Source organism: Delphinus delphis, chromosome 7 (assembly GCF_949987515.2).
Source record: "Delphinus delphis chromosome 7, mDelDel1.2, whole genome shotgun sequence".
Taxonomy (NCBI): domain Eukaryota; kingdom Metazoa; phylum Chordata; class Mammalia; order Artiodactyla; family Delphinidae; genus Delphinus; species Delphinus delphis.
In genome coordinates, this window is record NC_082689.1 from 28,561,775 (window position 1) to 28,574,884 (window position 13,110).

Below are 13,110 nucleotides of genomic sequence, written 5' to 3' on the forward strand. Positions count from 1 at the left end.
CTTTGTTTCTTCAGAAATGAGTCCCTTCATAACAATAAATCGTCATTTCTTCTTTCTGAAGTCATCTCAGTCTATCTTATTTTATATATAAATAAATAAATAAATAAACATATATATATATATATATATATATATTCACAAACTGACTTACAAAGCTTGAGTCCTCAACCAGGGCTCACTGCGAATGTCACCCTCCAGGACTAGTCAGTGTATAAACGCATAACCACACACAGTGCCCTTGAAGTTAAGAGCTCTGTGCTAGAAGAATCCAGCACTTAGAGCAGAGAATTCAACAGGAATTTGCTGTCCTTTGATTTTTTCCCCCCTGCTGTATATTATTTCCAGATTTTAGCATTATGACTTTTAAATTCTTTTCTCTGCAATGCAGAACCTAAATAGACAAGCAAAACAACATATCTAGTGTGTAAGACAGAAAATCAGTTGTTGACCTACTTGAAATAGGTTCAACTTAATTTTTTTTAATTTGGATTTTTTAGGAAGTTGTTATTGTGGGGTAAATTTGATACAGTTGATCACATCGGGTTAGTGTTACTTCTCTTAGTTGAAACAAAATGAAGAGCTAGAGTTTATAAACGTGGCTCCAATGGGTACAAGCTCTAGTTGAATGGACATTTTGGTAAGCTAACACCATTTTTTTTTTTTACATCTTTATTAGAGTATAATTGCTTTACAATGGTGTGTTAGTTACTGCTTTATAACAAAGTGAATCAGTTATACATATACATACGTTCCCATATCTCTTCCCTCTTGCGTCTCCCTCCCTCCCACCCTCCCTATTAACACCATTTTTGAATGTAGCTACAAAAGTTGTCATCAAATCCTAGAATTATAATGGAAGAAAGTCTGGGAAGGAAGTAATCTAATTCACCTGTTTTAGTGCAGATATATTCTAAAGATCAAATGAAATAAACTCGAGTTTTCTCTTTACTGACTTAGATCCTATACAAAGAAGGTAGGTGAATTCCCTCATGCTTCTTCTTTCCTACTTTTTCCTTTTACACACACACACACACACACACACACACACTTGCACATGTGTGTATGGTTGCCAGATTTTCTGTAGTGCATGTGATTTTGACAGTCAGAGGAAAAAAACGCACAATAATAAGTGTATATAGCACATAGTACATACTCAATAAATTTTGTTGAATGGGAAAAAATACATTTGAAAACATGAATTATAAAATCAAGTCTTGTCCCGTGATTTAAAAAAAATTGTATGGGCTTCCCTGGTGGCGCAGTGGTTGAGAATCTGCCTACCAATGCAGGGGACACGGGTTTGAGCCCTGGTTCAGGAAGATCCCACATGCTGTGGAGCAACTAGGCCTGTGCACCACGACTAAGGAAGCCTGTAAGCCACAACTACAGAAGGCTGCGAGCCACAATTACTGAAGCCCACGCACCTAGGGCCCGTGCTCTGCAACAAGAGAAGCCACCACAATGAGAAGCCTTCACACCGCAATGAAGAGTAGCCCCCGCTTACCGCAACTAAGAAAGCCCATGAGCAGCAATGAAGGCCCAACACAGCCAAAAATAAATAAATAAATAAATAAATAAATAAATTTATTTTAAAAATCATAGATACAGTCTCAGGGCATAATCAACCCTGTGAACAAAGATTTATGCACAAATATTTATTTCAGAGTTATAGAAATGAAAAAAATGGAAGCAATCTGAATAGGCAAGAATAAAAGAATTATGAGATAAATGCTATATCCATGAGGAAATATTATGCAACCCTTTAAGCTATATTTATAACAACTTTAAAGGACATGGGTAAATACTCATGACATAATGTTAAATTTATAAAATCAAGGGCCTACTAAGTTGCATTTCAGTACAAGTTTAGCTCTGTAAGGACACAGTGCACAGAAAGAAGAACTGGAAGGGAATATACCAAAATGTTAATAGTGTTTCAGGGTAGTGAGACTATTGAGTTTTTTTTGCCTCTTTACCATATTTCGGAATTTGTCTCAAATAATAAAGATGCATTATTTTGATGATGATAAGAGTTAAAAACTAGAAAAATGTTTCTATGGAAGAGAATTTATTCATGTAGCAGCTCAAAATCAATGAAAAGTTTATGCATTTATAATATAAACTAAACCCATCAGATGATTTTAATTATAATGCTATGAGAGTCACATAATTGAGTTTCCATTATCCCTGCAGGTAAACTGTTCCAAAGTATAACAATCAAAAAATGTTAAGTTTACCTTCAATTCTTTCGTTTGTATTTGGATCCATTATGACTCGGTGACTTTGTGGGAATATGTGCGCTTATATCACATTCTAACATCTTTCTTTTACTAAATAATCTATTCATTTCATCTTCTCTTCCTTGCATTTTCTTATTTTATTGTCTCTCTTTTTTTTTTTTTTGGGGGGGTGGTATGCGGACCTCTCACTGTTGTGGCCTCTCCCGTTGCGGAGCACAGGCTCCGGACGTGCAGGCTCAGTGGCCATGGCTCACGGGCCCAGCCGCTCCGCGGCATGTGGGATCTTCCCGGACCGGGGCACGAACCCGTGTCCCCTGCAACGGCAGGCAGACTCTCAACCACTGCGCCACCAGGGAAGCCCTTATTGTCTCTTAATTGTTTTATTTTATTCTGTATTATCTCAAGTTCCTGGGGTGCTAATTCTCTCATTTATTGTCTCCCGACTCTCCCTCATGGTGGATCATTTCCTCATGTAGTCCGTAAGTTTTAATTGTGAGCATATCTTTAGCAGGTACACTGTTTCTTTAGATATTCCAGGTACTCTGCATTACAAAAGTGTCCTCAAAAAAAGATTTTGTGTTTGCTTCCAGCCCAGCTCTCGGGAATTGCACCCCGTTCAGGACCCATTTCCATACTAATTTCTGGGCTTGGGATTCTCATACCATGTGGATGGTATTAATTCAGATCTTATACCTCTGCATAGGTTTTTGTTTTTAGAAATTTATTTTATTTATTTAATTTTGGCTGTGTTGGGTCTTCATTGCTGCGTGTGGGCTTTCTCTAGTTGTGGCGAGTGGGGGCTACTCTTCGTTGCAGTGCGTGGGCTTCTCATTGCGGTGGCTTCTCTTGTGGAGCACGGGCTCTAGAGCACAGGCTCAGTAGTTGTGGCACATGGACTTAGGTGCTCCACGGCATGTGGGATCTTCCCGGACCAGGGATCGAACCCGTGTCCCCTGCATTGGCAGGTGGATTCTCAACCACTGCATCATCAGGGAAACCCCTGCATGGAGTTTTAATTTCTCAGAGGAGACTCCTTCTTATGCACAAAGTGCCAAGGGCACAAGCTTCCTTTATGCAACCAGTGTGGTGTGTCTGATGCTCTCTTCACAGTAGGCCAGACCTCCAGGTCTCTGCTCTTAAGCAGAGGTCTTGGTTCTAGTTCCCCACCTGGTGTGAGCCCTCAGTCATGGCCTTCATCCCTATATGGATACACAGCCATACACAGCCTGTGACTGGGCCCAGTGTCCCCAGGACTTTGATGTCATCTCATACACATATTGCTCTAGTTTTGAGTTCCATCTTCTGTTCTGGTGCCTAGGTATTTCCTTTCAAGCTATACATATATTTTAAAAGTTTTTGCATCTTATCCAGAAATCATATGGTTTAGAGTGAGAGGAGTTCTGTGGAATTCTTGGAACTCTGGAGTGGGAAGAGTTGTCTCAGCTGGATCTCGAGTCCTCAAGAGGGTTTCTGGACAAGAGCATCTCAGACTAGATTATTAGCACACCTCGGGTGTTGCCATCCATTTTGAGGGAGTCACAAGAGATTAGTCATTAACAACAGTTAGAGCATCTAACTCTTTCAATTTTTCACCTTTTAAAACAAATTCAAGACTCTTCCTGTATGATAACAATGACCTTCATTTCCTTAAATTCTTTAGTAGGTAGAAATGCTCTAAGAATGTCATCTTTTGTGTATGTTGAGGTAGGCAAAAAAGCGAAGAAGTTACTCTGGACTGTGTTCACCACCCTTTCGGCATCATCTGAAGACATCCTCAACACCAAACCATGATCAAATTAATTCTTTAAAAATAAACATAATGACAAGAAGAAAACTAGATTTACTTTCTGCATCTTTCCCAAGATTTTTCTTACGATAAATTCCAAAGTGAAGTTCCACCCAAATGAAACATAATTGATAAAGTATGTGCTGTAGTTGCTCAGTTACCATAATAGGGAAATGATGTGGGCTTTTCCCCTCACAGCAAGTCCAGTCCTGAACTTAGGCAAAGAGCTCAATAGAGGAAAAATGAAAGCTACCTTAATGGGGCACCTCTCACCTTTTGCCTCTTGTCCATGCCAGTGGCCACTCTTGCTCCTGAGATCTCTGCCATTTGCACCCACTTTCTCCCTACTGTTGATGAAAAATTTAAGGAGAGGTCTGGATACAGATAAGCAGAACCCAAAGGCAATTGATTGGTAGGTTCTGATTTTTAGCTACACCACTAAAATGAGTGTTCCTTAATTATATGATGCATCGAAAGAGAGTAATGGTAGGAATTATCTTTTTTAAAAAGACATAACATCGGGCTTCCCTGGTGGCGCAGTGGTTGGGAGTCCGCCTGCCGATGCAGGGGACGTGGGTTCGTGCCCCGGTCCGGGAGGTCCCACGTGCCACGGAGCGACATTTGTTTCCAGTCATGTAGGACATCACCAAGATTTTTGTAAGCTTTTTTGTCACCCGTCATCTCATTGGCTTTAAGAGAGTCCTCTAAGAAAAGGAGAGGGAATTATTACTCATCTCACAGCAGAAGCTGTCAGTGCTAAAGGCTCTCAGGTGTCCCCGGGGCAAACCTGGGGCATCTGGGTTAGCATTGACCTGAAACCTTCCTCGAGTCAAGTTTCCCTTTGCAGCCATGATCTTGATTCAGTGGTTCTTTCTAAACTTTGCTTCTCTTAGCTCAATAGTTGGGTCTCACCCTCTCATTCTGATCCCTCTGTATCTCAGCTCCACCACTTACTGAAATTCCCACGCATATCACTGCCCTCCCACCATAAATCTTCCCCCGGGGCTTTCACATGAGCCAACTGTACATTTATCACTTCAATTGTATTGACCATTAGCCACAATCTTCTAAGTCGTAACAGATGAGCCCGGATGATTCACGCAGGAATGGCAGGAATGACTGTGACAAATCTTTGGAAAGACAAACATGACTTGGTACGTCATTTGTGATGGGAAAATACTCTAGCATGTAAAAGGCATCTGAATTTATTAGCTTGGTGTAGCTATAATGTAACCACTAATGTATGGGATTTTTTTTTTCTCACAGTCTGATAACAGCTTTATTGCATGCAAGCCTTTGTCGTTTATTGCTTCCTATGACTGTAAAAAGAGAAAAGAGCATGTTATGCCTTGACCGGCTGACTTAGATTTGTGATTTATTTGATCAGAAATGTGCTCTCTAACCACAGCACTTCAATTTATGGTTGCAGTTGGTTGGACAGTAGATGAAAAAACATAAGTAGAGAGCACTTAGGAAATCGAGCTGCTTCCCTAAATTACAGTTTCTAATTTGGTCATCATTTTAGGCCCCAACGCTGCTTGAGTTCTGATTTTTGCCCCGTAAATTTATAAAAGTGATATGGATAAGTCAGAAGGGCTAACTAGGTGATGACAAGGCCGTGAAGTCTCCTTACGTTGCTTCAGCCTGAAGAGGGAGATCTGTCTGTCCAGTGTCACACTTTTGTATGTGAGGAGCAGGAAACAGCAGGGAGATGAAAGGGAAGTGCTGGGAGCTACAAGTCTGTGGTGCAAAGATGAAAACACCTGTGGCAGGGACAGAACGTGGACAGAGAGGAGAGAGGCCTGGTGCTCGGCTCTGCCCCGTGCCTGGGCACAGAAACAGTGGTGCAGCATTAGTGTGCAGAGGATGTAAGAAAAACAGATCTCCCAGAAACAGACTCACAGACACAGAGAACAGACTTGTGGTTGCCAAAGGGGAGGGGGAGTGGGGAAGAAATGGATTGGGAGTTTGGGATTAGCAGATGCAAACTATTATATATAGAATGGATAAACAACAAGGTCCTACTGTAGAGCACAGGGAACTATAGTCAATATCCTGTGATAAACCATAGCGGAAAAGAATATGGAAAGGAATATATACATGTATAACTGAATCACTTTGCTGTACAGCAGAAATTAGCACAGCATTATAAATCAACTATACTTATAAAATAAATTTTTTGTTTGTTTATTTTTTTTGTTACTCGTTTTCAAATATCTTTATTCACAAACCTGTTATTATCGGTCAGTTCAAATGCCATATGTATGATAAAATAGATTATAAGAAGTATCATATTTACAATGAAATCATTACTTTATATAGCTGAATCAACTGATAGGCTACCTCCTGCAATAATAACTTAATGGGTCCAATCTACCTTTCAAATGGACCAATTTTATGATTCTCCTAGAAAGTTTTGAGTTGGGTATAGTTTCTTGGTGCTTCTTTCTGTGATCCAAGGCTTAAGAGAAAATCCCTGGAAACCAGCAACTGGAACCAGGCCTCTCCAGGACTGAGGAGAGACAGGAGTGAGAAAAAAAGACATCCTGTCACATCTTAAAGTCCCACAACTGCTATGCTTTGCAAGAGGAGGAAAGAATCAGTCCCAAGAATTATACTGAACATTTCTCAAACATCAGTATCAAGGATGAATCTCTAAAACAAGTTTGCAGATAGAAGCTCTCCAGCTAGTCATGAACTAAAATGCATATGCAATACAGTCAAGGATGCTGTGCTTACAGAACCACATACATCTTATTTATCTCTAATTTTAAAATAATTCATTGCCTTATTGGGTATGCAAGTGAGCATTGGAGAAAGTTGTGCATCTGCAATACTGGCTGGCGCTAAGGATTTCAGTGCTTCCAGAAGATGGGGGCTAGAGAACTTAACCAGGCACTGGAGGGGTTCTTCTCTCTCAGCCAGGATGCCCCCATTTAGTCACTTTTGAATTTCGTTTCAAGCTTGTATTGTGCAAATTCTAGTCTTGGTTGTGGATGGTCTCCAAAAATTTCTTGAGTCACTCTCTGGACTCTCTCTTTTTCTATTTTGCTTTCATGAATGATCCTTGAATCCATATTTATATCTAGCTCAAGGCTTCTTTCTTGTAGAGGTGTAGTAGAGTTGAGTTTCAAAGGTCTGATTATACTGTTTAAAAACATTAGCCTTAAAAGCGTCCAGACACTGCCTTCTGAGGTCCATTTTCACAGTCTGATGGTGTTTGCTAGCAATTGTCAGTGCCTGACCCAGAAGGGGTAGATTGCTTTTCAGTTGGGAGGAAGAAGTGAAGGCATATGGAGTTTGGGAATAATACATCACGTAAGCAGGTTTGTACTGGTTTGGCTTTCTATACTGTGTTCCTCAGGCAATTCGAATCCATACTGCATTCTCCTCGGCACCTCTGAAGCTGACTGTCACATTTTTTAATGCTCTCTTAAGAATTTTTCTTAAGAATTTTGAATTGTTCCATATCAAAAAGGTCAATGTCTTCACCTGGTCCTTTACTCATCTGAAAAACATCCCAAACTTTCTGATGCCGATGAAATTGAGTATAAATGATGTCTAAAACGGCTGCATCATTGAGACTTGCACGATTCTCCTCACAAGGCAGAACCAAGTCCTGAACAAGAGATTCCTTTCTATGCCGGAAGTTTTCAGTCTGCAGTTGATTTTCAGACAAAAAATTCCAGGTTTTAGTATTGTCATCATTTCAGTCATTGGGATTTTCAAGATGGTCCTCCTGAAAAACTCGGAAACAGTTTCATCCATCTCTTTGGCACTTGGGACTTGCGGCAGTCGCGAAAGAGTCGCTTCAGAGGCGTGGAACCAGGCTTCTTCAAGGCTCCCGCCACACTTGGGGGCCCGATGCCATGCCCCCAGGGGTTCTCTTACCGTCCCACATCGCCGGCCGGCTCTCTCCTCATCAGCTGCTCCCCAATAAAATAAATTTTAAAAAAAGAATAGAAAAGCAGATCTCCAAGGCCATGACTCTGATGAGTGGCTGGCATATAATGTTGATAAGGATGGTCTGAGGTAGACTAAAGAAGAGAACACCTGAACTTGGCAGAAAGAATAACTGTGGGTGGGATTATTGATTTATTTTCAGTATTTAGCAGATATACTGGATCTCTTTTATCTTTTAATTTTTATTTTATTTTTAACGTCTTTATTGGAGTATAATTGCTTTACAATGGTGGGTTAGTTTCTGCTTTATAACAAAGTGAATCAGCTATACATATACATATATCCCCATATCTCCTCCCTCTTGCGTCTCTCTCCCACCCTCCCTATCCCACCCCTCTAGGTGGTCACAAAGCACCGAGCTGATCTCCCTGTGCTATGTGGCTGCTTCCCACTAGCTATCTATTTTACGTTTGGTAGTGTGTATATGTCCATGCCACTCTCTCACTTCGTCTCAGCTTACCCTTCCCCCCTCCGTGTCCTCAAGTCCATTCTCTACGTCTGCGTCTTTATACCTGTCCTGCCTCTAGGTTCTTCAGAACCTTTTTTTTTTTTTTAGATGCCATATATATGTGTTAGCATACGGTATTTGTTTTTCTCTTTCTGACTTACTTCACTCTGTATGACAGACTCTAGGTTCATCCACCTCACTACAAATAATTCAATTTCATTTCTTTTTATGGCTGAGTAATATTCCATTGTATATCTGTTCCACATCTTCTTTATCCATTCATCTGTCGATGGACACTTAGGTTGCTTCCATGTCCTGGCTATTGTAAATAGAGCTGCAATGAACATTGTGGTACATGACTCTTTTTGAATTATGGTTTTCTCAGGGTATATGCCCAGTAGTGAGATTGCTGGGTCATATGGTAGTTCTATTTTTAGTTTTTTAAGGAACCTCCATACTGTTCTCCATAGTGGCTGTGTCAATTTACATTCCCACCAACAGTGCAAGAGGATTCCCTTTTCTCCACACCCTCTCCAACATTTATTGTTTGTAGACTTTTTGATGATGGCCATTCTGACTGGTGTGAGGTGATACCTCATTGTAGTTTTGAGCTGCATTTCTCTAATGATTAGTGATGTTGAGCATCCTTTCACGTGTTTGTTGGCAGTCTGTATTTCTTCTTGTGAGAAATGTCTATTTAGATATTCTGCCCACTTTGGGATTGGGTTGTCTGCTTTTTCGATATTGACCTGCATGAGCTGCTTGTAAATTTTGGAGATTAATCCTTTGTCAGTTGCTTCATTTGCAAATATTTTCTCCCATTCTGAGGGTTGTCTTTTCGTCTTGTTTATAGTTTCCTTTGCTGTGCAAAAGCTTTTAAGTTTCACTAGGTCCCATTTGTTTATTTTTGTTTTTATTTCCCTTTCTCTAGGAAGTGGGTCAAAAGGATCTTGCTGTGATGTATGTCATAGAGTGTTCTGCCTATGTTTTCCTCTAAGAGTTTTTAATGTCTGGCCTTACATTTAGGTCTTTAATCCAATTTGAGTTTATTTTTGTGTATGGTGTTAGGGAGTGTTCTAATTTCATTCTTTTACATGGAGCTGTCCAGTTTTCCCAGCACCACTTATTGAAGAGGCTGTCTTTTCTCCATTGTATATTCTTGTCTCCTTTATCAAAAATAAGGTGACCATATGTGCGTGGGTTTATCTCTGGGCTTTCTACCCTGTTCCATTGATCTATCTTTCTGTTTTTGTGCCAGTACCATACTGTCGATTACTGTAGCTTTTGTAGTATAGTCTGAAGTCCGGGAGCCTGATTCCTCCAGCTCTGTTTCTCTTTCTCAAGACTGCTTTGGCTATTCAGGGTCTTTTGTGTTTCCATACAAATTGTGAAATTTTTTGTTCTAGTTCTGTGAAAAATGCCATTGGCAGTTTGATAGGGATTGCATTGAATCTGTACATTGCTTTGAGTAGTATAGTCATTTTCACAATGTTGATTCTTCCAATCCAAGAACATGGTATATCTCTCCATCTGTTTGCATCATCTTTAATTTCTTTCATCAGTGTCTTATAGTTTTCTACATACAGGTCTTTTGTCTCCTTAGGTAGGTTTATTCCTAGATATTTTATTCTTTTTGTTGCAGTGGTAAATGGGAGTGTTTCCTTAATTTCTCTTTCAGATTTTTCATCATTAGTGTATAGGAATGCAAGAGATTTCTATGCATTAATTTTGTATCCTGCTATTTTACCAAATTCATTGATTAGCTCTAGTAGTTTTCTGGTAGCATCTTTAGGATTCTCTATGTATAGTATCATGTCATCTGCAAACAGTGACAGCTTTACTTCTTTTCCGATTTGTATTCCTATTTTTTCTTTCTCTTCTCTGACTGCTGTGGCTAAAACTTCCAAAACAATGTTGATTAATAGTGGTGAGAGTGGACAACCTTGTCTTTTTCCTGACCTTAGATGAAATGGTTTCAGTTTTTCACCATTGAGAACAATGTTGGCTGTGGGTTTGTCATCTATGGCCTTTATTATGTTGAGGTAAGTTCCCTCTATGCCTACTTTCTGGAGAGTTTTTTCATAAATGGGTGTTGAATTTTGTCAAAAGCTTTTTCTGCATCTATTGAGATGATCATATGGTTTTTATTCTTCAATTTGTTAATATGGTGTATCACACTGATTGATTTGCGTATATTGAAGAATCCTTGCATTCCTGGGATAAACCCCACTTGATCATGGTGTAAGATCCTTTTAATGTGTTGTTGGATTTTGTTTGCTAGTGTTTTGTTGAGGATTTTTGCATCTATGTTCATCAGTGATATTGGCCTGTAGTTTTCTTTCTTTGTGACATCTTTGTCTGCTTTTGGTATCAGGGTGATGGTGGCCTCGTAGAATGAGTTTGGGAGTTTTCCTCCCTCTGCTATATTTTGGAAGAGTTTGAGGAGGACAGGTGTTAGCTCTTCCCTAAATGTTTGATAGAATTCGCCTGTGAAGCCATCTGGTCCTGGGTTTTTGTCTGTTGGAAGATTTTAAATCACAGTTTCAATTTCATATTGGTCTATTTATATTTTCAATTTCTTCCTGGTTCAGTCTCAGAAGGTTGTGCTTTTCTAAGAATTTGTCCATTTCTTCCAGATTGTCCATTTGATTGGCATATAGTTGCTTGTAGTAATCTCTCATGATCCTTTGTATTTCTGCAGTGTCAGTTGTTACTTCTCCTTTTTCATTTCTAATTCTATTGATGTGAGTCTTCTCCCCTTTTTTCTTGATGACTCTAGCTAATTAATGGTTTATCAATTTTGTTTATCTTCTCAAAGAACCACCTTTAGTTTTATTGATCTTTGCTATTTTTTTTCCTTCATTTCTTTTTCATTTATTTCTGATCTGATCTTTATGATTTCTTTTCTTCTGCTAACTTTGGGGGATTTTTGTTCTTCCTTCTCTGATTGCTTAAGGTGTAAGGTTAGGTTGTTTATTTGAGATGTCTCTTGTTTCTTGAGGTAGGATTGTATTGCTATATACTTCCCTCTTAGAACTGCTTTTGCTGCATCCCATAGGTTTTGGGTTGTCTTGTTTTCATTGTAATTTGTTTCTAGGTATTTTTTGATTTCCTTTTTGATTTCTTCAGTGATCTCTTGGTTATTTAGTAGTGTATTGTTTAGCCTCCCTGTGTTTGTATTTTTAAAATTTATTTATTTATTTTTGTGGTACGCAGACCTCTCACTGTTGTGGCCTCTCCCGTTGCGGAGCACAGGCTCCAGACGCTCAGGCTCAGCGGCCCTGGCTCACGGGCCCAGCCGCTCCGCGGCATGTGGGACACCGGGACCCCCCGCCTGACCCCAACCTCCGCCCCGGACCGGGGCGCGAACCCTTGTCCCCTGCATCGGCAGGTGGACTCCCAACCACTGGGCCACCAGGGAAGCCCCTGTGAGTATTTTTTAAGGGATTAATATGAAGTGCTTTACATTAATTCTTTAACGTTACTTTTCTTTTGTATTAGTTTCCTGTCATTGCTGTAACAAATTACCACACACGGTGGTCTGAAACAACACACTGTGATAGCTTACAGTTGTGAAGGTTAGGAGTCTAACATGGGTCTCACTGGGCTAAGATCAAGGTGTTGGCAGGACTGTATTCCCTCTGGAGGCTCCAGGGGAGAATCAATTTCCTTGCCTTTTCAGCTTCTGGAGGCTACCTGCCGTCCACGGCTCGTGGCCCCCTTCTTTCCATCCCTCCAAGCTCTGCTTCCGTGGTCACATCTCCTTCTTTGACCCTCTTGCCTTCCTCTTATATCTAAGGACCCTTGTGATTCCATTGTGCCCACCCACATAATCCAGGATAAACTCCCCATCTCAAGTTCCGTAACTCACATCTGCAAAGTCCCTTTTGCCATGTAAGTTGACATATTTGGTCATGGATATCTCTGGGGTCAGCATGCATTATTCTGCCTACCACACTTTCCCTTTCCTCCCATATTTCTTAACTCCCAGGTATTCCCAACCTGGCCTAAACCTCACTTCCTTGCTTGAGTTCTCTCAGGTCTCCTACTCATGCCTCCACACTTCCAGCTATAACTTTCTCCTTCTCTTCCAGTTCAAACCCTACCCATTCCACAAGTCCCAGTCAAATCATGAGTCCTTTGGTAAAGCCTTCCCAGGCCATCGGCTTATAAAGATAGCTTCCTAAATCCCATTGCATATGGTAGCTGCGCCTCTCATTTGGCAAACACTCTGCCTTCTGGTCATACATTCATGGCACACAGGTGCTGCATATACATTGAATGAATAAATGAATCTCCACAAGACCGTAAGAAATTGACAGCCATGTCATTTTTTTTAGCTTTATTGAGATATAATTAACATATAACATTGTGTTAGTTTGTGTACAATATGATTATATGATATACATATATATATATATTGCAAAATGATTACCATGATAAGGTTAATTAACACATCCATCATCTAACATGATTACCATTTATTTGGTGTGCAAACATTTAAGATCTACTCTCTTAGCAATTTTCAAGTACACAATACAGTATTGCTAACTGGGACACTAGCTCCCCAGAACTTATCCACCTATAACTGGAAGTTTATATCCTTTGACCAACATCTCCCCATTTCCCCCATCCCCCAGCCCCTGGCAATCACCAATCTAACTTTAAGAACT

General features: G+C 40.1%; 1 pseudogene; it reads right to left on the reverse strand.

Annotated features, from left to right (window-relative positions):
* Positions 1-6,780: 6,780 nt before the first annotated feature.
* Positions 6,781-7,794, reverse strand: LOC132428040 (centromere protein N pseudogene; annotated as a pseudogene).
* Positions 7,795-13,110: the final 5,316 nt, after the last annotated feature.